Source organism: Taudactylus pleione, unplaced genomic scaffold, assembly GCF_031769625.1.
Source record: "Taudactylus pleione unplaced genomic scaffold, aTauple2 ptg000174l, whole genome shotgun sequence".
Taxonomy (NCBI): domain Eukaryota; kingdom Metazoa; phylum Chordata; class Amphibia; order Anura; family Myobatrachidae; genus Taudactylus; species Taudactylus pleione.
This window is the reverse complement of record NW_028284576.1, coordinates 8,586,246-8,610,373: the sequence shown is the minus strand read 5'-3', so window position 1 is coordinate 8,610,373 and position 24,128 is coordinate 8,586,246. Positions and strand designations below refer to the sequence as shown.

General features: G+C 40.9%; 11 non-coding genes across 11 annotated transcripts; all 11 read left to right on the top strand.

Annotated features, from left to right (window-relative positions):
* Window positions 1–7,576: 7,576 nt before the first annotated feature.
* On the top strand, window positions 7,577–7,648 carry TRNAE-CUC (transfer RNA glutamic acid (anticodon CUC)). Its single transcript has one exon. It is a non-coding gene; the product is annotated as a tRNA-Glu (tRNA).
* Window positions 7,649–8,492: 844 nt separating this feature from the next.
* TRNAE-CUC (transfer RNA glutamic acid (anticodon CUC)) lies at window positions 8,493–8,564 on the top strand. The gene has a single exon. It is a non-coding gene; the product is annotated as a tRNA-Glu (tRNA).
* Window positions 8,565–9,724: 1,160 nt separating this feature from the next.
* TRNAE-CUC (transfer RNA glutamic acid (anticodon CUC)) lies at window positions 9,725–9,796 on the top strand. The gene has a single exon. It is a non-coding gene; the product is annotated as a tRNA-Glu (tRNA).
* A 2,358-nt stretch (window positions 9,797–12,154) lies between these two features.
* On the top strand, window positions 12,155–12,226 carry TRNAE-CUC (transfer RNA glutamic acid (anticodon CUC)). The gene has a single exon. It is a non-coding gene; the product is annotated as a tRNA-Glu (tRNA).
* Window positions 12,227–13,386: 1,160 nt separating this feature from the next.
* On the top strand, window positions 13,387–13,458 carry TRNAE-CUC (transfer RNA glutamic acid (anticodon CUC)). The gene has a single exon. It is a non-coding gene; the product is annotated as a tRNA-Glu (tRNA).
* An 844-nt stretch (window positions 13,459–14,302) lies between these two features.
* Window positions 14,303–14,374, top strand: TRNAE-CUC (transfer RNA glutamic acid (anticodon CUC)). The gene has a single exon. It is a non-coding gene; the product is annotated as a tRNA-Glu (tRNA).
* Window positions 14,375–15,218: 844 nt separating this feature from the next.
* TRNAE-CUC (transfer RNA glutamic acid (anticodon CUC)) lies at window positions 15,219–15,290 on the top strand. Its single transcript has one exon. It is a non-coding gene; the product is annotated as a tRNA-Glu (tRNA).
* A 1,160-nt stretch (window positions 15,291–16,450) lies between these two features.
* Window positions 16,451–16,522, top strand: TRNAE-CUC (transfer RNA glutamic acid (anticodon CUC)). The gene has a single exon. It is a non-coding gene; the product is annotated as a tRNA-Glu (tRNA).
* Window positions 16,523–17,366: 844 nt separating this feature from the next.
* TRNAE-CUC (transfer RNA glutamic acid (anticodon CUC)) lies at window positions 17,367–17,438 on the top strand. Its single transcript has one exon. It is a non-coding gene; the product is annotated as a tRNA-Glu (tRNA).
* A 1,160-nt stretch (window positions 17,439–18,598) lies between these two features.
* Window positions 18,599–18,670, top strand: TRNAE-CUC (transfer RNA glutamic acid (anticodon CUC)). Its single transcript has one exon. It is a non-coding gene; the product is annotated as a tRNA-Glu (tRNA).
* Window positions 18,671–21,346: 2,676 nt separating this feature from the next.
* Window positions 21,347–21,418, top strand: TRNAE-CUC (transfer RNA glutamic acid (anticodon CUC)). The gene has a single exon. It is a non-coding gene; the product is annotated as a tRNA-Glu (tRNA).
* The last annotated feature ends 2,710 nt before the right edge of the window (window positions 21,419–24,128 follow it).

Here is a 24,128-nt window from a genome sequence, read left to right as displayed (position 1 = left end):
TCACCGCTGCGGCCTGGGTTCGATTCCTGGTCAGGGAAAGTGAGGTCCTCTGAATATTTTTGCCAAAAAAACCAACCTTTCAAAGAAATGATGCACTTTCAGTTCAGCGCATCATTTCTAATACTTGAGCAAGAGTGAGTTGTCAAAACAGACAATGGAAATTGATAACAAAGAGTCAGCTATCTTCCTTTCTTAGTGAATATTTTTCAGTTAGCTACTAAAAGACTTGTGCTCTTGTACAAAAGTATTTTTTTTGACATGGAGTGTCAAACTAAACCATCCCTCCCTGGTGGTCTACTGGCTAGGATTCGGCGCTCTCACCGCCGCGGCTCGGGTTCGATTCCCGGTCAGGGAAAGTGAGGTCCTCGGAATATTTTTGCCAAAAACACCAACCTTTCAAAGAAATGATGCACTTTCAGTTCAGCGCATCATTTCTAATACTTGAGCAGCAGTGAGTTGTCAAAACAGACAATGGAAATTGATAACAAAGAGTCAGCTATCTTCCTTTCTTAGTGAATATTTTTCAGTTAGCTACTAAAAGACTTGTGCTCTTGTACAAAAGTATTTTTTTTGACATGGAGTGTCAAACTAAACCATCCCTCCCTGGTGGTCTACTGGCTAGGATTCAGCACTCTCACGGCCGCGGCCCGGGTTCGATTCCCGGTAAGGGAAAGTGAGGTCCTTGGAATATTTTTGCAAAAAACACCAACCTTTCAAAGAAATGATGCACTTTCAGTTCAGCGCATCATTTCTAATACTTGAGCAGCAGTGAGTTGTCAAAACAGACAATGGAAATTGATAACAAAGAGTCAGCTATCTTCCTTTCTTAGTGAATATTTTTCAGTTAGCTACTAAAAGACTTGTGCTCTTGTACAAAAGTATTTTTTTCATCAGAACCAATTAGACCATATTTGATATCTGAATCATTAATGTCTTCTTTCTTTAGCACCAGAACAATTTATCATGGAGCCGGGGACTCTCAACGTCTAGCTCCTCAAAATAATTTTTTCGTGCCAGTACTATACATCCATCAGGTAAAGCTGCTGTGTGGTGTAATTTAAGACTGCTATGCACAACCATTTTTACTCTCCTTCCTTCTAAAACTGATTCCTAGTAGCCCACTCCCTCACATTCCATTGCTTTGGACTTCATTCAGGAAACTTCCTTTTCTTTCATGGAGTGTCAAAGTAAACCATCCCTCCCTGGTGGTCTAGTGGCTAGGATTCGGCGCTCTCACCGCCGCGGCCTGGGTTCGATTCCCTGTCAGGGAAAGTGAGGTCCTCGGAATATTTTTGCCAAAAACACCAACCTTTCAAAGAAATGATGCGCTTTCAGTTCAGCGCATCATTTCTAATACTTGAGCTACAGTGAGTTGTCAAAACAGACAATGGAAATTGATAACAAAGAGTCAGCTATCTTCCTTTCTTAGTGAATATTTTTCAGTTAGCTACTAAAAGACTTGTGCTCTTGTACAAAAGTATTTTTTTCATCAGAACCAATTAGACCTTATTTGATATCTGAATCATTAATGTCTTCTTTCTTTAGCACCAGAACAATTTATCATGGAGCCAGGGACTCTCAACGTCTAGCTCCTCATAATAATTTTTTCGTGCCCGTACTATACATCCATCAGGTAAAGCTGCTGTGTGGTGTAATTTAAGACTGCTATGCACAACCATTTTTACTCTCCTTCCTTCTAAAACTGATTCCTAGTAGACCACTCCCTCACATTCCATTGCTTTGGACTTCATTCAGGAAACTTCCTTTTCTTTCATGGAGTGTCAAACTAAACCATCCCTCCCAGGTGGTCTAGTGGCTAGGATTCGGCGCTCTCACCGCTGCGGCCTGGGTTCGATTCCTGGTCAGGGAAAGTGAGGTCCTCTGAATATTTTTGCCAAAAACACCAACCTTTCAAAGAAATGATGCACTTTCAGTTCAGCGCATCATTTCTAATACTTGAGCAAGAGTGAGTTGTCAAAACAGACAATGGAAATTGATAACAAAGAGTCAGCTATCTTCCTTTCTTAGTGAATATTTTTCAGTTAGCTACTAAAAGACTTGTGCTCTTGTACAAAAGTATTTTTTTTGACATGGAGTGTCAAACTAAACCATCCCTCCCTGGTGGTCTACTGGCTAGGATTCGGCGCTCTCACCGCCGCGGCTCGGGTTCGATTCCCGGTCAGGGAAAGTGAGGTCCTCGGAATATTTTTGCCAAAAACACCAACCTTTCAAAGAAATGATGCACTTTCAGTTCAGCGCATCATTTCTAATACTTGAGCAGCAGTGAGTTGTCAAAACAGACAATGGAAATTGATAACAAAGAGTCAGCTATCTTCCTTTCTTAGTGAATATTTTTCAGTTAGCTACTAAAAGACTTGTGCTCTTGTACAAAAGTATTTTTTTCATCAGAACCAATTAGACCATATTTGATATCTGAATCATTAATGTCTTCTTTCTTTAGCACCAGAACAATTTATCATGGAGCCAGGGACTCTCAACGTCTAGCTCCTCAAAATAATTTTTTCGTGCCAGTACTATACATCCATCAGGTAAAGCTGCTGTGTGGTGTAATTTAAGACTGCTATGCACAACCATTTTTACTCTCCTTCCTTCTAAAACTGATTCCTAGTAGCCCACTCCCTCACATTCCATTGCTTTGGACTTCATTCAGGAAACTTCCTTTTCTTTCATGGAGTGTCAAACTAAACCATCCCTCCCAGGTGGTCTAGTGGCTAGGATTCGGCGCTCTCACCGCTGCGGCCTGGGTTCGATTCCTGGTCAGGGAAAGTGAGGTCATCTGAATATTTTTGCCAAAAACACCAACCTTTCAAAGAAATGATGCACTTTCAGTTCAGCGCATCATTTCTAATACTTGAGCAGCAGTGAGTTGTCAAAACAGACAATGGAAATTGATAACAAAGAGTCAGCTATCTTCCTTTCTTAGTGAATATTTTTCAGTTAGCTACTAAAAGACTTGTGCTCTTGTACAAAAGTATTTTTTTCATCAGAACCAATTAGACCATATTTGATATCTGAATCATTAATGTCTTCTTTCTTTAGCACCAGAACAATTTATCATGGAGCCAGGGACTCTCAACGTCTAGCTCCTCAAAATAATTTTTTCGTGCCAGTACTATACATCCATCAGGTAAAGCTGCTGTGTGGTGTAATTTAAGACTGCTATGCACAACCATTTTTACTCTCCTTCCTTCTAAAACTGATTCCTAGTAGCCCACTCCCTCACATTCCATTGCTTTGGACTTCATTCAGGAAACTTCCTTTTCTTTCATGGAGTGTCAAACTAAACCATCCCTCCCAGGTGGTCTAGTGGCTAGGATTCGGCGCTCTCACCGCTGCGGCCTGGGTTCGATTCCTGGTCAGGGAAAGTGAGGTCATCTGAATATTTTTGCCAAAAACACCAACCTTTCAAAGAAATGATGCACTTTCAGTTCAGCGCATCATTTCTAATACTTGAGCAAGAGTGAGTTGTCAAAACAGACAATGGAAATTGATAACAAAGAGTCAGCTATCTTCCTTTCTTAGTGAATATTTTTCAGTTAGCTACTAAAAGACTTGTGCTCTTGTACAAAAGTATTTTTTTTGACATGGAGTGTCAAACTAAACCATCCCTCCCTGGTGGTCTACTGGCTAGGATTCGGCGCTCTCACCGCCGCGGCTCGGGTTCGATTCCCGGTCAGGGAAAGTGAGGTCCTCGGAATATTTTTGCCAAAAACACCAACCTTTCAAAGAAATGATGCACTTTCAGTTCAGCGCATCATTTCTAATACTTGAGCAACAGTGAGTTGTCAAAACAGACAATGGAAATTGATAACAAAGAGTCAGCTATCTTCCTTTCTTAGTGAATATTTTTCAGTTAGCTACTAAAAGACTTGTGCTCTTGTACAAAAGTATTTTTTTTGACATGGAGTGTCAAACTAAACCATCCCTCCCTGGTGGTCTACTGGCTAGGATTCAGCACTCTCACGGCCGCGGCCCGTGTTCGATTCCCGGTAAGGGAAAGTGAGGTCCTTGGAATATTTTTGCAAAAAACACCAACCTTTCAAAGAAATGATGCACTTTCAGTTCAGCGCATCATTTCTAATACTTGAGCAGCAGTGAGTTGTCAAAACAGACAATGGAAATTGATAACAAAGAGTCAGCTATCTTCCTTTCTTAGTGAATATTTTTCAGTTAGCTACTAAAAGACTTGTGCTCTTGTACAAAAGTATTTTTTTCATCAGAAAAAATTAGACCATATTTGATATCTGAATCATTAATGTCTTCTTTCTTTAGCACCAGAACAATTTATCATGGAGCCGGGGACTCTCAACGTCTAGCTCCTCAAAATAATTTTTTCGTGCCAGTACTATACATCCATCAGGTAAAGCTGCTGTGTGGTGTAATTTAAGACTGCTATGCACAACCATTTTTACTCTCCTTCCTTCTAAAACTGATTCCTAGTAGCCCACTCCCTCACATTCCATTGCTTTGGACTTCATTCAGGAAACTTCCTTTTCTTTCATGGAGTGTCAAAGTAAACCATCCCTCCCTGGTGGTCTAGTGGCTAGGATTCGGCGCTCTCACCGCCGCGGCCTGGGTTCGATTCCCTGTCAGGGAAAGTGAGGTCCTCGGAATATTTTTGCCAAAAACACCAACCTTTCAAAGAAATGATGCGCTTTCAGTTCAGCGCATCATTTCTAATACTTGAGCTACAGTGAGTTGTCAAAACAGACAATGGAAATTGATAACAAAGAGTCAGCTATCTTCCTTTCTTAGTGAATATTTTTCAGTTAGCTACTAAAAGACTTGTGCTCTTGTACAAAAGTATTTTTTTTGACATGGAGTGTCAAACTAAAACATCCCTCCCTGGTGGTCTACTGGCTAGGATTCAGCGCTCTCACCGCCGCGGCCCGGGTTCGATTCCCGGTCAGGGAAAGTGAGGTCCTTGGAATTTTTTTGCTAAAAACACCAACCTTTCAAAGAAATGATGCACTTTCAGTTCAGCGCATCATTTCTAATACTTGAGCAACAGTGAGTTGTCAAAACAGACAATGGAAATTGATAACAAAGAGTCAGCTATCTTCCTTTCTTAGTGAATATTTTTCAGTTAGCTACTAAAAGACTTGTGCTCTTGTACAAAAGTATTTTTTTCATCAGAACCAATTAAACCTTATTTGATATCTGAATCATTAATGTCTTCTTTCTTTAGCACCAGAACAATTTATCATGGAGCCAGGGACTCTCAACGTCTAGCTCCTCAAAATAATTTTTTCGTGCCATTAGTATACATCCATCAGGTAAAGCTGCTGTGTGGTGTAATTTAAGACTGCTATGCACAACCATTTTTACTCTCCTTCCTTCTAAAACTGATTCCTAGTAGCCCACTCCCTCACATTCCATTGCTTTGGACTTCATTCAGGAAACTTCCTTTTCTTTCATGGAGTGTCAAACTAAACCATCCCTCCCAGGTGGTCTAGTGGCTAGGATTCGGCGCTCTCACCGCTGCGACCTGGGTTCGATTCCTGGTCAGGCAAAGTGAGGTCCTCGGAATATTTTTGCCAAAAACACCAACCTTTCAAAGAAATGATGCACTTTCAGTTCAGCGCATCATTTCTAATACTTGAGCAACAGTGAGTTGTCAAAACAGACAATGGAAATTGATAACAAAGAGTCAGCTATCTTCCTTTCTTAGTGAATATTTTTCAGTTAGCTACTAAAAGACTTGTGCTCTTGTACAAAAGTATTTTTTTTGACATGGAGTGTCAAACTAAACCATCCCTCCCTGGTGGTCTACTGGCTAGGATTCAGCGCTCTCACCGCCACTGCCCGGGTTCGATTCCCGGGCTGGGAAAGTGAGGTCCTTGGAATATTTTTGCCAAAAACACCAACCTTTCAAAGAAATGATGCACTTTCAGTTCAGCGCATCATTTCTAATACTTGAGCAACAGTGAGATGTCAAAACAGACAATGGAAATTGATAACAGAGAGTCAGCTATCTTCCTTTCTTAGTGAATATTTTTCAGTTAGCTACTAAAAGACTTGTGCTCTTGTACAAAAGTATTTTTTTCATCAGAACCAATTAGACCATATTTGATATCTGAGTCATTAATGTCTTCTTTCTTTAGCACCAGAACAATTTATCATGGAGCCAGGGACTCTCAACGTCTAGCTCCTCAAAATAATTTTTTCGTGCCAGTACTATACATCCATCAGGTAAAGCTGCTGTGTGGTGTAATTTAAGACTGCTATGCACAACCATTTTTACTCTCCTTCCTTCTAAAACTGATTCCTAGTAGCCCACTCCCTCACATTCCATTGCTTTGGACTTCATTCAGGAAACTTCCTTTTCTTTCATGGAGTGTCAAACTAAACCATCCCTCCCAGGTGGTCTAGTGGCTAGGATTCGGCGCTCTCACTGCTGCGGCCTGGGTTCGATTCCTGGTCAGGCAAAGTGAGGTCCTCGGAATATTTTTGCCAAAAACACCAACCTTTCAAAGAAATGATGCACTTTCAGTTCAGCGCATCATTTCTAATACTTGAGCAACAGTGAGTTGTCAAAACAGACAATGGAAATTGATAACAAAGAGTCAGCTATCTTCCTTTCTTAGTGAATATTTTTCAGTTAGCTACTAAAAGACTTGTGCTCTTGTACAAAAGTATTTTTTTCATCAGAACCAATTAGACCATATTTGATATCTGAGTCATTAATGTCTTCTTTCTTTAGCACCAGAACAATTTATCATGGAGCCAGGGACTCTCAACGTCTAGCTCCTCAAAATAATTTTTTCGTGCCAGTACTATACATCCATCAGGTAAAGCTGCTGTGTTGTGTAATTTAAGACTGCTATGCACAACCATTTTTACTCTCCTTCCTTCTAAAACTGATTCCTAGTAGCCCACTCCCTCACATTCCATTGCTTTGGACTTCATTCAGGAAACTTCCTTTTCTTTCATGGAGTGTCAAACTAAACCATCCCTACCAGGTGGTCTACTGGCTAGGATTCGGCGCTCTCACCGCCGCTGCCCGGGTTCGATTCCCGGGCTGGGAAAGTGAGGTCCTTGGAATATTTTTGCCAAAAACACCAACCTTTCAAAGAAATGATGCACTTTCAGTTCAGCGCATCATTTCTAATACTTGAGCAACAGTGAGATGTCAAAACATACAATGGAAATTGATAACAGAGAGTCAGCTATCTTCCTTTCTTAGTGAATATTTTTCAGTTAGCTACTAAAAGACTTGTGCTCTTGTACAAAAGTATTTTTTTCATCAGAACCAATTAGACCATATTTGATATCTGAGTCATTAATGTCTTCTTTCTTTAGCACCAGAACAATTTATCATGGAGCCAGGGACTCTCAACGTCTAGCTCCTCAAAATTATTTTTTCGTGCCAGTACTATACATCCATCAGGTAAAGCTGCTGTGTGGTGTAATTTAAGACTGCTATGCACAACCATTTTTACTCTCCTTCCTTCTAAAACTGATTCCTAGTAGCCCACTCCCTCACATTCCATTGCTTTGGACTTCATTCAGAAAACTTCCTTTTCTTTCATGGAGTGTCAAACTAAACCATCCCTCCCTGGTGGTCTAGTGGCTAGGATTCGGCGCTCTCACCACCGCGGCCCGGGTTCGATTCCCGGTCAGGGAAAGTGAGGTCCTCGGAATATTTTTGCCAAAAACACCAACCTTTCAAAGAAATGATGCACTTTCAGTTCAGCGCATCATTTCTAATACTTGAGCAACAGTGAGTTGTCAAAACAGACAATGGAAATTGATAACAAAGAGTCAGCTATCTTCCTTTCTTAGTGAATATTTTTCAGTTAGCTACTAAAAGACTTGTGCTCTTGTACAAAAGTATTTTTTTTGACATGGAGTGTCAAACTAAACCATCCCTCCCTGGTGGTCTACTGGCTAGGATTCGGCGCTCTCACCGCCGCTGCCCGGGTTCGATTCCCGGGCTGGGAAAGTGAGGTCCTTGGAATATTTTTGCCAAAAACACCAACCTTTCAAAGAAATGATGCACTTTCAGTTCAGCGCATCATTTCTAATACTTGAGCAACAGTGAGATGTCAAAACAGACAATGGAAATTGATAACAGAGAGTCAGCTATCTTCCTTTCTTAGTGAATATTTCTCAGTTAGCTACTAAAAGACTTGTGCTCTTGTACAAAAGTATTTTTTTCATCAGAACCAATTAGACCATATTTGATATCTGAGTCATTAATGTCTTCTTTCTTTAGCACCAGAACAATTTATCATGGAGCCAGGGACTCTCAACGTCTAGCTCCTCAAAATTATTTTTTCGTGCCAGTACTATACATCCATCAGGTAAAGCTGCTGTGTGGTGTAATTTAAGACTGCTATGCACAACCATTTTTACTCTCCTTCCTTCTAAAACTGATTCCTAGTAGCCCACTCCCTCACATTCCATTGCTTTAGACTTCATTCAGAAAACTTCCTTTTCTTTCATGGATTGTCAAACTAAACCATCCATCCCTGGTGGTCTAGTGGCTAGGATTCGGCGCTCTCACCACCGCGGCCCGGGTTCGATTCCCGGTCAGGGAAAGTGAGGTCCTCGGAATATTTTTGCCAAAAACACCAACCTTTCAAAGAAATGATGCACTTTCAGTTCAGCGCATCAATTCTAATACTTGAGCAACAGTGAGTTGTCAAAACAGACAATGGAAATTGATAACAAAGAGTCAGCTATCTTCCTTTCTTAGTGAATATTTTTCAGTTAGCTACTAAAAGACTTGTGCTCTTGTACAAAAGTATTTTTTTGACATGGAGTGTCAAACTAAACCATCCCTCCCTGGTGGTCTACTGGCTAGGATTCGGCGCTCTCACCGCCGCTGCCTGGGTTTGATTCCCGGGCTGGGAAAGTGAGGTCCTTGGAATATTTTTGCCAAAAACACCAACCTTTCAAAGAAATGATGCACTTTCAGTTCAGCGCATCATTTCTAATACTTGAGCAACAGTGAGTTGTCAAAACAGACAATGGAAATTGATAACAAAGAGTCAGCTATCTTCCTTTCTTAGTGAATATTTTTCAGTTAGCTACTAAAAGACTTGTGCTCTTGTACAAAAGTATTTTTTTTGACATGGAGTGTCAAACTAAACCATCCCTCCCTGGTGGTCTACTGGCTAGGATTCGGCGCTCTCACCGCCGCTGCCCGGGTTCGATTCCCGGGCTGGGAAAGTGAGGTCCTTGGAATATTTTTGCCAAAAACACCAACCTTTCAAAGAAATGATGCACTTTCAGTTCAGCGCATCATTTCTAATACTTGAGCAACAGTGAGATGTCAAAACAGACAATGGAAATTGATAACAGAGAGTCAGCTATCTTCCTTTCTTAGTGAATATTTCTCAGTTAGCTACTAAAAGACTTGTGCTCTTGTACAAAAGTATTTTTTTCATCAGAACCAATTAGACCATATTTGATATCTGAGTCATTAATGTCTTCTTTCTTTAGCACCAGAACAATTTATCATGGAGCCAGGGACTCTCAACGTCTAGCTCCTCAAAATTATTTTTTCGTGCCAGTACTATACATCCATCAGGTAAAGCTGCTGTGTGGTGTAATTTAAGACTGCTATGCACAACCATTTTTACTCTCCTTCCTTCTAAAACTGATTCCTAGTAGCCCACTCCCTCACATTCCATTGCTTTAGACTTCATTCAGAAAACTTCCTTTTCTTTCATGGATTGTCAAACTAAACCATCCATCCCTGGTGGTCTAGTGGCTAGGATTCGGCGCTCTCACCACCGCGGCCCGGGTTCGATTCCCGGTCAGGGAAAGTGAGGTCCTCGGAATATTTTTGCCAAAAACACCAACCTTTCAAAGAAATGATGCACTTTCAGTTCAGCGCATCATTTCTAATACTTGAGCAACAGTGAGTTGTCAAAACAGACAATGGAAATTGATAACAAAGAGTCAGCTATCTTCCTTTCTTAGTGAATATTTTTCAGTTAGCTACTAAAAGACTTGTGCTCTTGTACAAAAGTATTTTTTTTGACATGGAGTGTCAAACTAAACCATCCCTCCCTGGTGGTCTACTGGCTAGGATTCAGCGCTCTCACCGCCGCGGCCCGGGTTCGATTCCCGGTCAGGCAAAGTGAGGTCCTTAGAATATTTTTGCTAAAAACACCAACCTTTCAAAGAAATGATGCACTTTCAGTTCAGCGCATCATTTCTAATACTTGAGCAACAGTGAGTTGTCAAAACAGACAATGGAAATTGATAACAGAGAGTCAGCTATCTTCCTTTCTTAGTGAATATTTTTCAGTTAGCTACTAAAAGACTTGTGCTCTTGTACAAAAGTATTTTTTTCATCAGAACCAATTAGACCATATTTGATATCTGAGTCATTAATGTCTTCTTTCTTTAGCACCAGAACAATTTATCATGGAGCCAGGGACTCTCAACGTCTAGCTCCTCAAAATTATTTTTTCGTGCCAGTACTATACATCCATCAGGTAAAGCTGCTGTGTGGTGTAATTTAAGACTGCTATGCACAACCATTTTTACTCTCCTTCCTTCTAAAACTGATTCCTAGTAGCCCACTCCCTCACATTCCATTGCTTTGGACTTCATTCAGGAAACTTCCTTTTCTTTCATGGAGTGTCAAACTAAACCATCCCTACCAGGTGGTCTACTGGCTAGGATTCGGCGCTCTCACCGCCGCTGCCCGGGTTCGATTCCCGGGCTGGGAAAGTGAGGTCCTTGGAATATTTTTGCCAAAAACACCAACCTTTCAAAGAAATGATGCACTTTCAGTTCAGCGCATCATTTCTAATACTTGAGCAACAGTGAGATGTCAAAACAGACAATGGAAATTGATAACAGAGAGTCAGCTATCTTCCTTTCTTAGTGAATATTTTTCAGTTAGCTACTAAAAGACTTGTGCTCTTGTACAAAAGTATTTTTTTCATCAGAACCAATTAGACCATATTTGATATCTGAGTCATTAATGTCTTCTTTCTTTAGCACCAGAACAATTTATCATGGAGCCAGGGACTCTCAACGTCTAGCTCCTCAAAATTATTTTTTCGTGCCAGTACTATACATCCATCAGGTAAAGCTGCTGTGTGGTGTAATTTAAGACTGCTATGCACAACCATTTTTACTCTCCTTCCTTCTAAAACTGATTCCTAGTAGCCCACTCCCTCACATTCCATTGCTTTGGACTTCATTCAGAAAACTTCCTTTTCTTTCATGGAGTGTCAAACTAAACCATCCCTCCCTGGTGGTCTAGTGGCTAGGATTCGGCGCTCTCACCACCGCGGCCCGGGTTCGATTCCGGTCAGGGAAAGTGAGGTCCTCGGAATATTTTTGCCAAAAACACCAACCTTTCAAAGAAATGATGCACTTTCAGTTCAGCGCATCATTTCTAATACTTGAGCAACAGTGAGTTGTCAAAACAGACAATGGAAATTGATAACAAAGAGTCAGCTATCTTCCTTTCTTAGTGAATATTTTTCAGTTAGCTACTAAAAGACTTGTGCTCTTGTACAAAAGTATTTTTTTTGACATGGAGTGTCAAACTAAACCATCCCTCCCTGGTGGTCTACTGGCTAGGATTCGGCGCTCTCACCGCCGCTGCCCGGGTTCGATTCCCGGGCTGGGAAAGTGAGGTCCTTGGAATATTTTTGCCAAAAACACCAACCTTTCAAAGAAATGATGCACTTTCAGTTCAGCGCATCATTTCTAATACTTGAGCAACAGTGAGATGTCAAAACAGACAATGGAAATTGATAACAGAGAGTCAGCTATCTTCCTTTCTTAGTGAATATTTCTCAGTTAGCTACTAAAAGACTTGTGCTCTTGTACAAAAGTATTTTTTTCATCAGAACCAATTAGACCATATTTGATATCTGAGTCATTAATGTCTTCTTTCTTTAGCACCAGAACAATTTATCATGGAGCCAGGGACTCTCAACGTCTAGCTCCTCAAAATTATTTTTTCGTGCCAGTACTATACATCCATCAGGTAAAGCTGCTGTGTGGTGTAATTTAAGACTGCTATGCACAACCATTTTTACTCTCCTTCCTTCTAAAACTGATTCCTAGTAGCCCACTCCCTCACATTCCATTGCTTTAGACTTCATTCAGAAAACTTCCTTTTCTTTCATGGATTGTCAAACTAAACCATCCATCCCTGGTGGTCTAGTGGCTAGGATTCGGCGCTCTCACCACCGCGGCCCGGGTTCGATTCCCGGTCAGGGAAAGTGAGGTCCTCGGAATATTTTTGCCAAAAACACCAACCTTTCAAAGAAATGATGCACTTTCAGTTCAGCGCATCAATTCTAATACTTGAGCAACAGTGAGTTGTCAAAACAGACAATGGAAATTGATAACAAAGAGTCAGCTATCTTCCTTTCTTAGTGAATATTTTTCAGTTAGCTACTAAAAGACTTGTGCTCTTGTACAAAAGTATTTTTTTGACATGGAGTGTCAAACTAAACCATCCCTCCCTGGTGGTCTACTGGCTAGGATTCGGCGCTCTCACCGCCGCTGCCTGGGTTTGATTCCCGGGCTGGGAAAGTGAGGTCCTTGGAATATTTTTGCCAAAAACACCAACCTTTCAAAGAAATGATGCACTTTCAGTTCAGCGCATCATTTCTAATACTTGAGCAACAGTGAGTTGTCAAAACAGACAATGGAAATTGATAACAAAGAGTCAGCTATCTTCCTTTCTTAGTGAATATTTTTCAGTTAGCTACTAAAAGACTTGTGCTCTTGTACAAAAGTATTTTTTTTGACATGGAGTGTCAAACTAAACCATCCCTCCCTGGTGGTCTACTGGCTAGGATTCGGCGCTCTCACCGCCGCTGCCCGGGTTCGATTCCCGGGCTGGGAAAGTGAGGTCCTTGGAATATTTTTGCCAAAAACACCAACCTTTCAAAGAAATGATGCACTTTCAGTTCAGCGCATCATTTCTAATACTTGAGCAACAGTGAGATGTCAAAACAGACAATGGAAATTGATAACAGAGAGTCAGCTATCTTCCTTTCTTAGTGAATATTTCTCAGTTAGCTACTAAAAGACTTGTGCTCTTGTACAAAAGTATTTTTTTCATCAGAACCAATTAGACCATATTTGATATCTGAGTCATTAATGTCTTCTTTCTTTAGCACCAGAACAATTTATCATGGAGCCAGGGACTCTCAACGTCTAGCTCCTCAAAATTATTTTTTCGTGCCAGTACTATACATCCATCAGGTAAAGCTGCTGTGTGGTGTAATTTAAGACTGCTATGCACAACCATTTTTACTCTCCTTCCTTCTAAAACTGATTCCTAGTAGCCCACTCCCTCACATTCCATTGCTTTAGACTTCATTCAGAAAACTTCCTTTTCTTTCATGGATTGTCAAACTAAACCATCCATCCCTGGTGGTCTAGTGGCTAGGATTCGGCGCTCTCACCACCGCGGCCCGGGTTCGATTCCCGGTCAGGGAAAGTGAGGTCCTCGGAATATTTTTGCCAAAAACACCAACCTTTCAAAGAAATGATGCACTTTCAGTTCAGCGCATCATTTCTAATACTTGAGCAACAGTGAGTTGTCAAAACAGACAATGGAAATTGATAACAAAGAGTCAGCTATCTTCCTTTCTTAGTGAATATTTTTCAGTTAGCTACTAAAAGACTTGTGCTCTTGTACAAAAGTATTTTTTTTGACATGGAGTGTCAAACTAAACCATCCCTCCCTGGTGGTCTACTGGCTAGGATTCAGCGCTCTCACCGCCGCGGCCCGGGTTCGATTCCCGGTCAGGCAAAGTGAGGTCCTTAGAATATTTTTGCTAAAAACACCAACCTTTCAAAGAAATGATGCACTTTCAGTTCAGCGCATCATTTCTAATACTTGAGCAACAGTGAGTTGTCAAAACAGACAATGGAAATTGATAACAGAGAGTCAGCTATCTTCCTTTCTTAGTGAATATTTTTCAGTTAGCTACTAAAAGACTTGTGCTCTTGTACAAAAGTATTTTTTTCATCAGAACCAATTAGACCATATTTGATATCTGAGTCATTAATGTCTTCTTTCTTTAGCACCAGAACAATTTATCATGGAGCCAGGGACTCTCAACGTCTAGCTCCTCAAAATTATTTTTTCGTGCCAGTACTATACATCCATCAGGTAAAGCTGCTGTGTGGTGTAATTTAAGACTGCTATGCACAACCATTTTTACTCTCCTTCCTTCTAAAACTGATTCCTAGTAGCCCACTCCCTCACATTCCATTGCTTTGGACTTCATTCAGAAAACTTCCTTTTCTTTCATGGAGTGTCAAACTAAACCATCCCTCCCTGGTGGTCTAGTGGCTAGGATTCGGCGCTCTCACCACCGCGGCCCGGGTTCGATTCCCGGTCAGGGAAAGTGAGGTCCTCGGAATATTTTTGCCAAAAACACCAACCTTTCAAAGAAATGATGCACTTTCAGTTCAGCGCATCATTTCTAATACTTGAGCAACAGTGAGTTGTCAAAACAGACAATGGAAATTGATAACAAAGAGTCAGCTATCTTCCTTTCTTAGTGAATATTTTTCAGTTAGCTACTAAAAGACTTGTGCTCTTGTACAAAAGTATTTTTTTTGACATGGAGTGTCAAACTAAACCATCCCTCCCTGGTGGTCTACTGGCTAGGATTCGGCGCTCTCACCGCCGCTGCCCGGGTTCGATTCCCGGGCTGGGAAAGTGAGGTCCTTGGAATATTTTTGCCAAAAACACCAACCTTTCAAAGAAATGATGCACTTTCAGTTCAGCGCATCATTTCTAATACTTGAGCAACAGTGAGATGTCAAAACAGACAATGGAAATTGATAACAGAGAGTCAGCTATCTTCCTTTCTTAGTGAATATTTCTCAGTTAGCTACTAAAAGACTTGTGCTCTTGTACAAAAGTATTTTTTTCATCAGAACCAATTAGACCATATTTGATATCTGAGTCATTAATGTCTTCTTTCTTTAGCACCAGAACAATTTATCATGGAGCCAGGGACTCTCAACGTCTAGCTCCTCAAAATTATTTTTTCGTGCCAGTACTATACATCCATCAGGTAAAGCTGCTGTGTGGTGTAATTTAAGACTGCTATGCACAACCATTTTTACTCTCCTTCCTTCTAAAACTGATTCCTAGTAGCCCACTCCCTCACATTCCATTGCTTTAGACTTCATTCAGAAAACTTCCTTTTCTTTCATGGATTGTCAAACTAAACCATCCATCCCTGGTGGTCTAGTGGCTAGGATTCGGCGCTCTCACCACCGCGGCCCGGGTTCGATTCCCGGTCAGGGAAAGTGAGGTCCTCGGAATATTTTTGCCAAAAACACCAACCTTTCAAAGAAATGATGCACTTTCAGTTCAGCGCATCAATTCTAATACTTGAGCAACAGTGAGTTGTCAAAACAGACAATGGAAATTGATAACAAAGAGTCAGCTATCTTCCTTTCTTAGTGAATATTTTTCAGTTAGCTACTAAAAGACTTGTGCTCTTGTACAAAAGTATTTTTTTGACATGGAGTGTCAAACTAAACCATCCCTCCCTGGTGGTCTGCTGGCTAGGATTCGGCGCTCTCACCGCCGCTGCCTGGGTTTGATTCCCGGGCTGGGAAAGTGAGGTCCTTGGAATATTTTTGCCAAAAACACCAACCTTTCAAAGAAATGATGCACTTTCAGTTCAGCGCATCATTTCTAATACTTGAGCAACAGTGAGTTGTCAAAACAGACAATGGAAATTGATAACAAAGAGTCAGCTATCTTCCTTTCTTAGTGAATATTTTTCAGTTAGCTACTAAAAGACTTGTGCTCTTGTACAAAAGTATTTTTTTTGACATGGAGTGTCAAACTAAACCATCCCTCCCTGGTGGTCTACTGGCTAGGATTCGGCGCTCTCACCGCCGCTGCCCGGGTTCGATTCCCGTGCTGGGAAAGTGAGGTCCTTGGAATATTTTTGCCAAAAACACCAACCTTTCAAAGAAATGATGCACTTTCAGTTCAGCGCATCATTTCTAATACTTGAGCAACAGTGAGATGTCAAAACAGACAATGGAAATTGATAACAGAGAGTCAGCTATCTTCCTTTCTTAGTGAATATTTCTCAGTTAGCTACTAAAAGACTTGTGCTCTTGTACAAAAGTATTTTTTTCATCAGAACCAATTAGACCATATTTGATATCTGAGTCATTAATGTCTTCTTTCTTTAGCACCAGAACAATTTATCATGGAGCCAGGGACTCTCAACGTCTAGCTCCTCAAAATTATTTTTTCGTGCCAGTACTATACATCCATCAGGTAAAGCTGCTGTGTGGTGTAATTTAAGACTGCTATGCACAACCATTTTTACTCTCCTTCCTTCTAAAACTGATTCCTAGTAGCCCACTCCCTCACATTCCATTGCTTTAGACTTCATTCAGAAAACTTCCTTTTCTTTCATGGATTGTCAAACTAAACCATCCATCCCTGGTGGTCTAGTGGCTAGGATTCGGCGCTCTCACCACCGCGGCCCGGGTTCGATTCCCGGTCAGGGAAAGTGAGGTCCTCGGAATATTTTTGCCAAAAACACCAACCTTTCAAAGAAATGATGCACTTTCAGTTCAGCGCATCATTTCTAATACTTGAGCAACAGTGAGTTGTCAAAACAGACAATGGAAATTGATAACAAAGAGTCAGCTATCTTCCTTTCTTAGTGAATATTTTTCAGTTAGCTACTAAAAGACTTGTGCTCTTGTACAAAAGTATTTTTTTTGACATGGAGTGTCAAACTAAACCATCCCTCCCTGGTGGTCTACTGGCTAGGATTCGGCGCTCTCACCGCCGCTGCCCGGGTTCGATTCCCGGGCTGGGAAAGTGAGGTCCTTGGAATATTTTTGCCAAAAACACCAACCTTTCAAAGAAATGATGCACTTTCAGTTCAGCGCATCATTTCTAATACTTGAGCAACAGTGAGATGTCAAAACAGACAATGGAAATTGATAACAGAGAGTCAGCTATCTTCCTTTCTTAGTGAATATTTCTCAGTTAGCTACTAAAAGACTTGTGCTCTTGTACAAAAGTATTTTTTTCATCAGAACCAATTAGACCATATTTGATATCTGAGTCATTAATGTCTTCTTTCTTTAGCACCAGAACAATTTATCATGGAGCCAGGGACTCTCAACGTCTAGCTCCTCAAAATTATTTTTTCGTGCCAGTACTATACATCCATCAGGTAAAGCTGCTGTGTGGTGTAATTTAAGACTGCTATGCACAACCATTTTTACTCTCCTTCCTTCTAAAACTGATTCCTAGTAGCCCACTCCCTCACATTCCATTGCTTTAGACTTCATTCAGAAAACTTCCTTTTCTTTCATGGATTGTCAAACTAAACCATCCATCCCTGGTGGTCTAGTGGCTAGGATTCGGCGCTCTCACCACCGCGGCCCGGGTTCGATTCCCGGTCAGGGAAAGTGAGGTCCTCGGAATATTTTTGCCAAAAACACCAACCTTTCAAAGAAATGATGCACTTTCAGTTCAGCGCATCAATTCTAATACTTGAGCAACAGTGAGTTGTCAAAACAGACAATGGAAATTGATAACAAAGAGTCAGCTATCTTCCTTTCTTAGTGAATATTTTTCAGTTAGCTACTAAAAGACTTGTGCTCTTGTACAAAAGTATTTTTTTGACATGGAGTGTCAAACTAAACCATCCCTCCCTGGTGGTCTACTGGCTAGGATTCGGCGCTCTCACCGCCGCTGCCTGGGTTTGATTCCCGGGCTGGGAAAGTGAGGTCCTTGGAATATTTTTGCCAAAAACACCAACCTTTCAAAGAAATGATGCACTTTCAGTTCAGCGCATCATTTCTAATACTTGAGCAACAGTGAGTTGTCAAAACAGACAATGGAAATTGATAACAAAGAGTCAGCTATCTTCCTTTCTTAGTGAATATTTTTCAGTTAGCTACTAAAAGACTTGTGCTCTTGTACAAAAGTATTTTTTTTGACATGGAGTGTCAAACTAAACCATCCCTCCCTGGTGGTCTACTGGCTAGGATTCGGCGCTCTCACCGCCGCTGCCCGGGTTCGATTCCCGTGCTGGGAAAGTGAGGTCCTTGGAATATTTTTGCCAAAAACACCAACCTTTCAAAGAAATGATGCACTTTCAGTTCAGCGCATCATTTCTAATACTTGAGCAACAGTGAGATGTCAAAACAGACAATGGAAATTGATAACAGAGAGTCAGCTATCTTCCTTTCTTAGTGAATATTTCTCAGTTAGCTACTAAAAGACTTGTGCTCTTGTACAAAAGTATTTTTTTCATCAGAACCAATTAGACCATATTTGATATCTGAGTCATTAATGTCTTCTTTCTTTAGCACCAGAACAATTTATCATGGAGCCAGGGACTCTCAACGTCTAGCTCCTCAAAATTATTTTTTCGTGCCAGTACTATACATCCATCAGGTAAAGCTGCTGTGTGGTGTAATTTAAGACTGCTATGCACAACCATTTTTACTCTCCTTCCTTCTAAAACTGATTCCTAGTAGCCCACTCCCTCACATTCCATTGCTTTAGACTTCATTCAGAAAACTTCCTTTTCTTTCATGGATTGTCAAACTAAACCATCCATCCCTGGTGGTCTAGTGGCTAGGATTCGGCGCTCTCACCACCGCGGCCCGGGTTCGATTCCCGGTCAGGGAAAGTGAGGTCCTCGGAATATTTTTGCCAAAAACACCAACCTTTCAAAGAAATGATGCACTTTCAGTTCAGCGCATCATTTCTAATACTTGAGCAACAGTGAGTTGTCAAAACAGACAATGGAAATTGATAACAAAGAGTCAGCTATCTTCCTTTCTTAGTGAATATTTTTCAGTTAGCTACTAAAAGACTTGTGCTCTTGTACAAAAGTATTTTTTTTGACATGGAGTGTCAAACTAAACCATCCCTCCCTGGTGGTCTACTGGCTAGGATTCAGCGCTCTCACCGCCGCGGCCCGGGTTCGATTCCCGGTCAGGCAAAGTGAGGTCCTTAGAATATTTTTGCTAAAAACACCAACCTTTCAAAGAAATGATGCACTTTCAGTTCAGCGCATCATTTCTAATACTTGAGCAACAGTGAGTTGTCAAAACAGACAATGGAAATTGATAACAAAGAGTCAGCTATCTTCCTTTCTTAGTGAATATTTTTCAGTTAGCTACTAAAAGACTTGTGCTCTTGTACAAAAGTATTTTTTTCATCAGAACCAATTAAACCTTATTTGATATCTGAATCATTAATGTCTTCTTTCTTTAGCACCAGAACAATTTATCATGGAGCCAGGGACTCTCAACGTCTAGCTCCTCAAAATAATTTTTTCGTGCCATTACTATACATCCATCAGGTAAAGCTGCTGTGTGGTGTAATTTAAGACTGCTATGCACAACCATTTTTACTCTCCTTCCTTCTAAAACTGATTCCTAGTAGCCCACTCCCTCACATTCCATTGCTTTGGACTTCATTCAGGAAACTTCCTTTTCTTTCATGGAGTGTCAAACTAAACCATCCCTCCCAGGTGGTCTAGTGGCTAGGATTCGGCGCTCTCACCGCTGCGGCCTGGGTTCGATTCCTGGTCAGGCAAAGTGAGGTCCTCGGAATATTTTTGCCAAAAACACCAACCTTTCAAAGAAATGATGCACTTTCAGTTCAGCGCATCATTTCTAATACTTGAGCAACAGTGAGTTGTCAAAACAGACAATGGAAATTGATAACAAAGAGTCAGCTATCTTCCTTTCTTAGTGAATATTTTTCAGTTAGCTACTAAAAGACTTGTGCTCTTGTACAAAAGTATTTTTTTTGACATGGAGTGTCAAACTAAACCATCCCTCCCTGGTGGTCTACTGGCTAGGATTCGGCGCTCTCACCGCCGCTGCCCGGGTTCGATTCCCGGGCTGGGAAAGTGAGGTCCTTGGAATATTTTTGCCAAAAACACCAACCTTTCAAAGAAATGATGCACTTTCAGTTCAGCGCATCATTTCTAATACTTGAGCAACAGTGAGTTGTCAAAACAGACAATGGAAATTGATAACAAAGAGTCAGCTATCTTCCTTTCTTAGTGAATATTTTTCAGTTAGCTACTAAAAGACTTGTGCTCTTGTACAAAAGTATTTTTTTTGACATGGAGTGTCAAACTAAACCATCCCTACCAGGTGGTCTACTGGCTAGGATTCGGCGCTCTCACCGCCGCTGCCCGGGTTCGATTCCCGGGCTGGGAAAGTGAGGTCCTTGGAATATTTTTGCCAAAAACACCAACCTTTCAAAGAAATGATGCACTTTCAGTTCAGCGCATCATTTCTAATACTTGAGCAACAGTGAGATGTCAAAACAGACAATGGAAATTGATAACAGAGAGTCAGCTATCTTCCTTTCTTAGTGAATATTTTTCAGTTAGCTACTAAAAGACTTGTGCTCTTGTACAAAAGTATTTTTTTCATCAGAACCAATTAGACCATATTTGATATCTGAGTCATTAATGTCTTCTTTCTTTAGCACCAGAACAATTTATCATGGAGCCAGGGACTCTCAACGTCTAGCTCCTCAAAATTATTTTTTCGTGCCAGTACTATACATCCATCAGGTAAAGCTGCTGTGTGGTGTAATTTAAGACTGCTATGCACAACCATTTTTACTCTCCTTCCTTCTAAAACTGATTCCTAGTAGCCCACTCCCTCACATTCCATTGCTTTGGACTTCATTCAGAAAACTTCCTTTTCTTTCATGGAGTGTCAAACTAAACCATCCCTCCCTGGTGGTCTAGTGGCTAGGATTCGGCGCTCTCACCACCGCGGCCCAGGTTCAATTCCCGGTCAGGGAAAGTGAGGTCCTCGGAATATTTTTGCCAAAATCACCAACCTTTCAAAGAAATGATGCACTTTCAGTTCAGCGCATCATTTCTAATACTTGAGCAACAGTGAGTTGTCAAAACAGACAATGGAAATTGATAACAGAGAGTCAGCTATCTTCCTTTCTTAGTGAATATTTTTCAGTTAGCTACTAAAAGACTTGTGCTCTTGTACAAAAGTATTTTTTTCATCAGAACCAATTAGACCATATTTGATATCTGAGTCATTAATGTCTTCTTTCTTTAGCACCAGAACAATTTATCATGGAGCCAGGGTCTCTCAACGTCTAGCTCCTCAAAATTATTTTTTCGTGCCAGTACTATACATCCATCAGGTAAAGCTGCTGTGTGGTGTAATTTAAGACTGCTATGCACAACCATTTTTACTCTCCTTCCTTCTAAAACTGATTCCTAGTAGCCCACTCCCTCACATTCCATTGCTTTAGACTTCATTCAGAAAACTTCCTTTTCTTTCATGGAGTGTCAAACTAAACCATCCATCCCTGGTGGTCTAGTGGCTAGGATTCGGCGCTCTCACCACCGCGGCCCGGGTTCGATTCCCGGTCAGGGAAAGTGAGGTCCTCGGAATATTTTTGCCAAAAACACCAACCTTTCAAAGAAATGATGCACTTTCAGTTCAGCGCATCATTTCTAATACTTGAGCAACAGTGAGTTGTCAAAACAGACAATGGAAATTGATAACAAAGAGTCAGCTATCTTCCTTTCTTAGTGAATATTTTTCAGTTAGCTACTAAAAGACTTGTGCTCTTGTACAAAAGTATTTTTTTTGACATGGAGTGTCAAACTAAACCATCCCTCCCTGGTGGTCTACTGGCTAGGATTCAGCGCTCTCACCGCCGCGGCCCGGGTTCGATTCCCGGTCAGGCAAAGTGAGGTCCTTAGAATATTTTTGCTAAAAACACCAACCTTTCAAAGAAATGATGCACTTTCAGTTCAGCGCATCATTTCTAATACTTGAGCAACAGTGAGTTGTCAAAACAGACAATGGAAATTGATAACAAAGAGTCAGCTATCTTCCTTTCTTAGTGAATATTTTTCAGTTAGCTACTAAAAGACTTGTGCTCTTGTACAAAAGTATTTTTTTCATCAGAACCAATTAAACCTTATTTGATATCTGAATCATTAATGTCTTCTTTCTTTAGCACCAGAACAATTTATCATGGAGCCAGGGACTCTCAACGTCTAGCTCCTCAAAATAATTTTTTCGTGCCATTACTATACATCCATCAGGTAAAGCTGCTGTGTGGTGTAATTTAAGACTGCTATGCACAACCATTTTTACTCTCCTTCCTTCTAAAACTGATTCCTAGTAGCCCACTCCCTCACATTCCATTGCTTTGGACTTCATTCAGGAAACTTCCTTTTCTTTCATGGAGTGTCAAACTAAACCATCCCTCCCAGGTGGTCTAGTGGCTAGGATTCGGCGCTCTCACCGCTGCGGCCTGGGTTCGATTCCTGGTCAGGCAAAGTGAGGTCCTCGGAATATTTTTGCCAAAAACACCAACCTTTCAAAGAAATGATGCACTTTCAGTTCAGCGCATCATTTCTAATACTTGAGCAACAGTGAGTTGTCAAAACAGACAATGGAAATTGATAACAAAGAGTCAGCTATCTTCCTTTCTTAGTGAATATTTTTCAGTTAGCTACTAAAAGACTTGTGCTCTTGTACAAAAGTATTTTTTTTGACATGGAGTGTCAAACTAAACCATCCCTCCCTGGTGGTCTACTGGCTAGGATTCGGCGCTCTCACCGCCGCTGCCCGGGTTCGATTCCCGGGCTGGGAAAGTGAGGTCATTGGAATATTTTTGCCAAAAACACCAACCTTTCAAAGAAATGATGCACTTTCAGTTCAGCGCATCATTTCTAATACTTGAGCAACAGTGAGTTGTCAAAACAGACAATGGAAATTGATAACAAAGAGTCAGCTATCTTCCTTTCTTAGTGAATATTTTTCAGTTAGCTACTAAAAGACTTGTGCTCTTGTACAAAAGTATTTTTTTTGACATGGAGTGTCAAACTAAACCATCCCTACCAGGTGGTCTACTGGCTAGGATTCGGCGCTCTCACCGCCGCTGCCCGGGTTCGATTCCCGGGCTGGGAAAGTGAGGTCCTTGGAATATTTTTGCCAAAAACACCAACCTTTCAAAGAAATGATGCACTTTCAGTTCAGCGCATCATTTCTAATACTTGAGCAACAGTGAGATGTCAAAACAGACAATGGAAATTGATAACAGAGAGTCAGCTATCTTCCTTTCTTAGTGAATATTTTTCAGTTAGCTACTAAAAGACTTGTGCTCTTGTACAAAAGTATTTTTTTCATCAGAACCAATTAGACCATATTTGATATCTGAGTCATTAATGTCTTCTTTCTTTAGCACCAGAACAATTTATCATGGAGCCAGGGACTCTCAACGTCTAGCTCCTCAAAATTATTTTTTCGTGCCAGTACTATACATCCATCAGGTAAAGCTGCTGTGTGGTGTAATTTAAGACTGCTATGCACAACCATTTTTACTCTCCTTCCTTCTAAAACTGATTCCTAGTAGCCCACTCCCTCACATTCCATTGCTTTGGACTTCATTCAGAAAACTTCCTTTTCTTTCATGGAGTGTCAAACTAAACCATCCCTCCCTGGTGGTCTAGTGGCTAGGATTCGGCGCTCTCACCTCCGCGGCCCAGGTTCAATTCCCGGTCAGGGAAAGTGAGGTCCTCGGAATATTTTTGCCAAAAACACCAACCTTTCAAAGAAATGATGCACTTTCAGTTCAGCGCATCATTTCTAATACTTGAGCAACAGTGAGTTGTCAAAACAGACAATGGAAATTGATAACAAAGAGTCAGCTATCTTCCTTTCTTAGTGAATATTTTTCAGTTAGCTACTAAAAGACTTGTGCTCTTGTACAAAAGTATTTTTTTGACATGGAGTGTCAAACTAAACCATCCCTCCCTGGTGGTCTACTGGCTAGGATTCGGCGCTCTCACCGCCACTGCCCGGGTTCGATTCCTGGGCTGGGAAAGTTAGGTCCTTGGAATATTTTTGCCAAAAACACCAACCTTTCAAAGAAATGATGCACTTTCAGTTCAGCGCATCATTTCTAATACTTGAGCAACAGTGAGATGTCAAAACAGACAATGGAAATTGATAACAGAGAGTCAGCTATCTTCCTTTCTTAGTGAATATTTTTCAGTTAGCTACTAAAAGACTTGTGCTCTTGTACAAAAGTATTTTTTTCATCAGAACCAATTAGACCATATTTGATA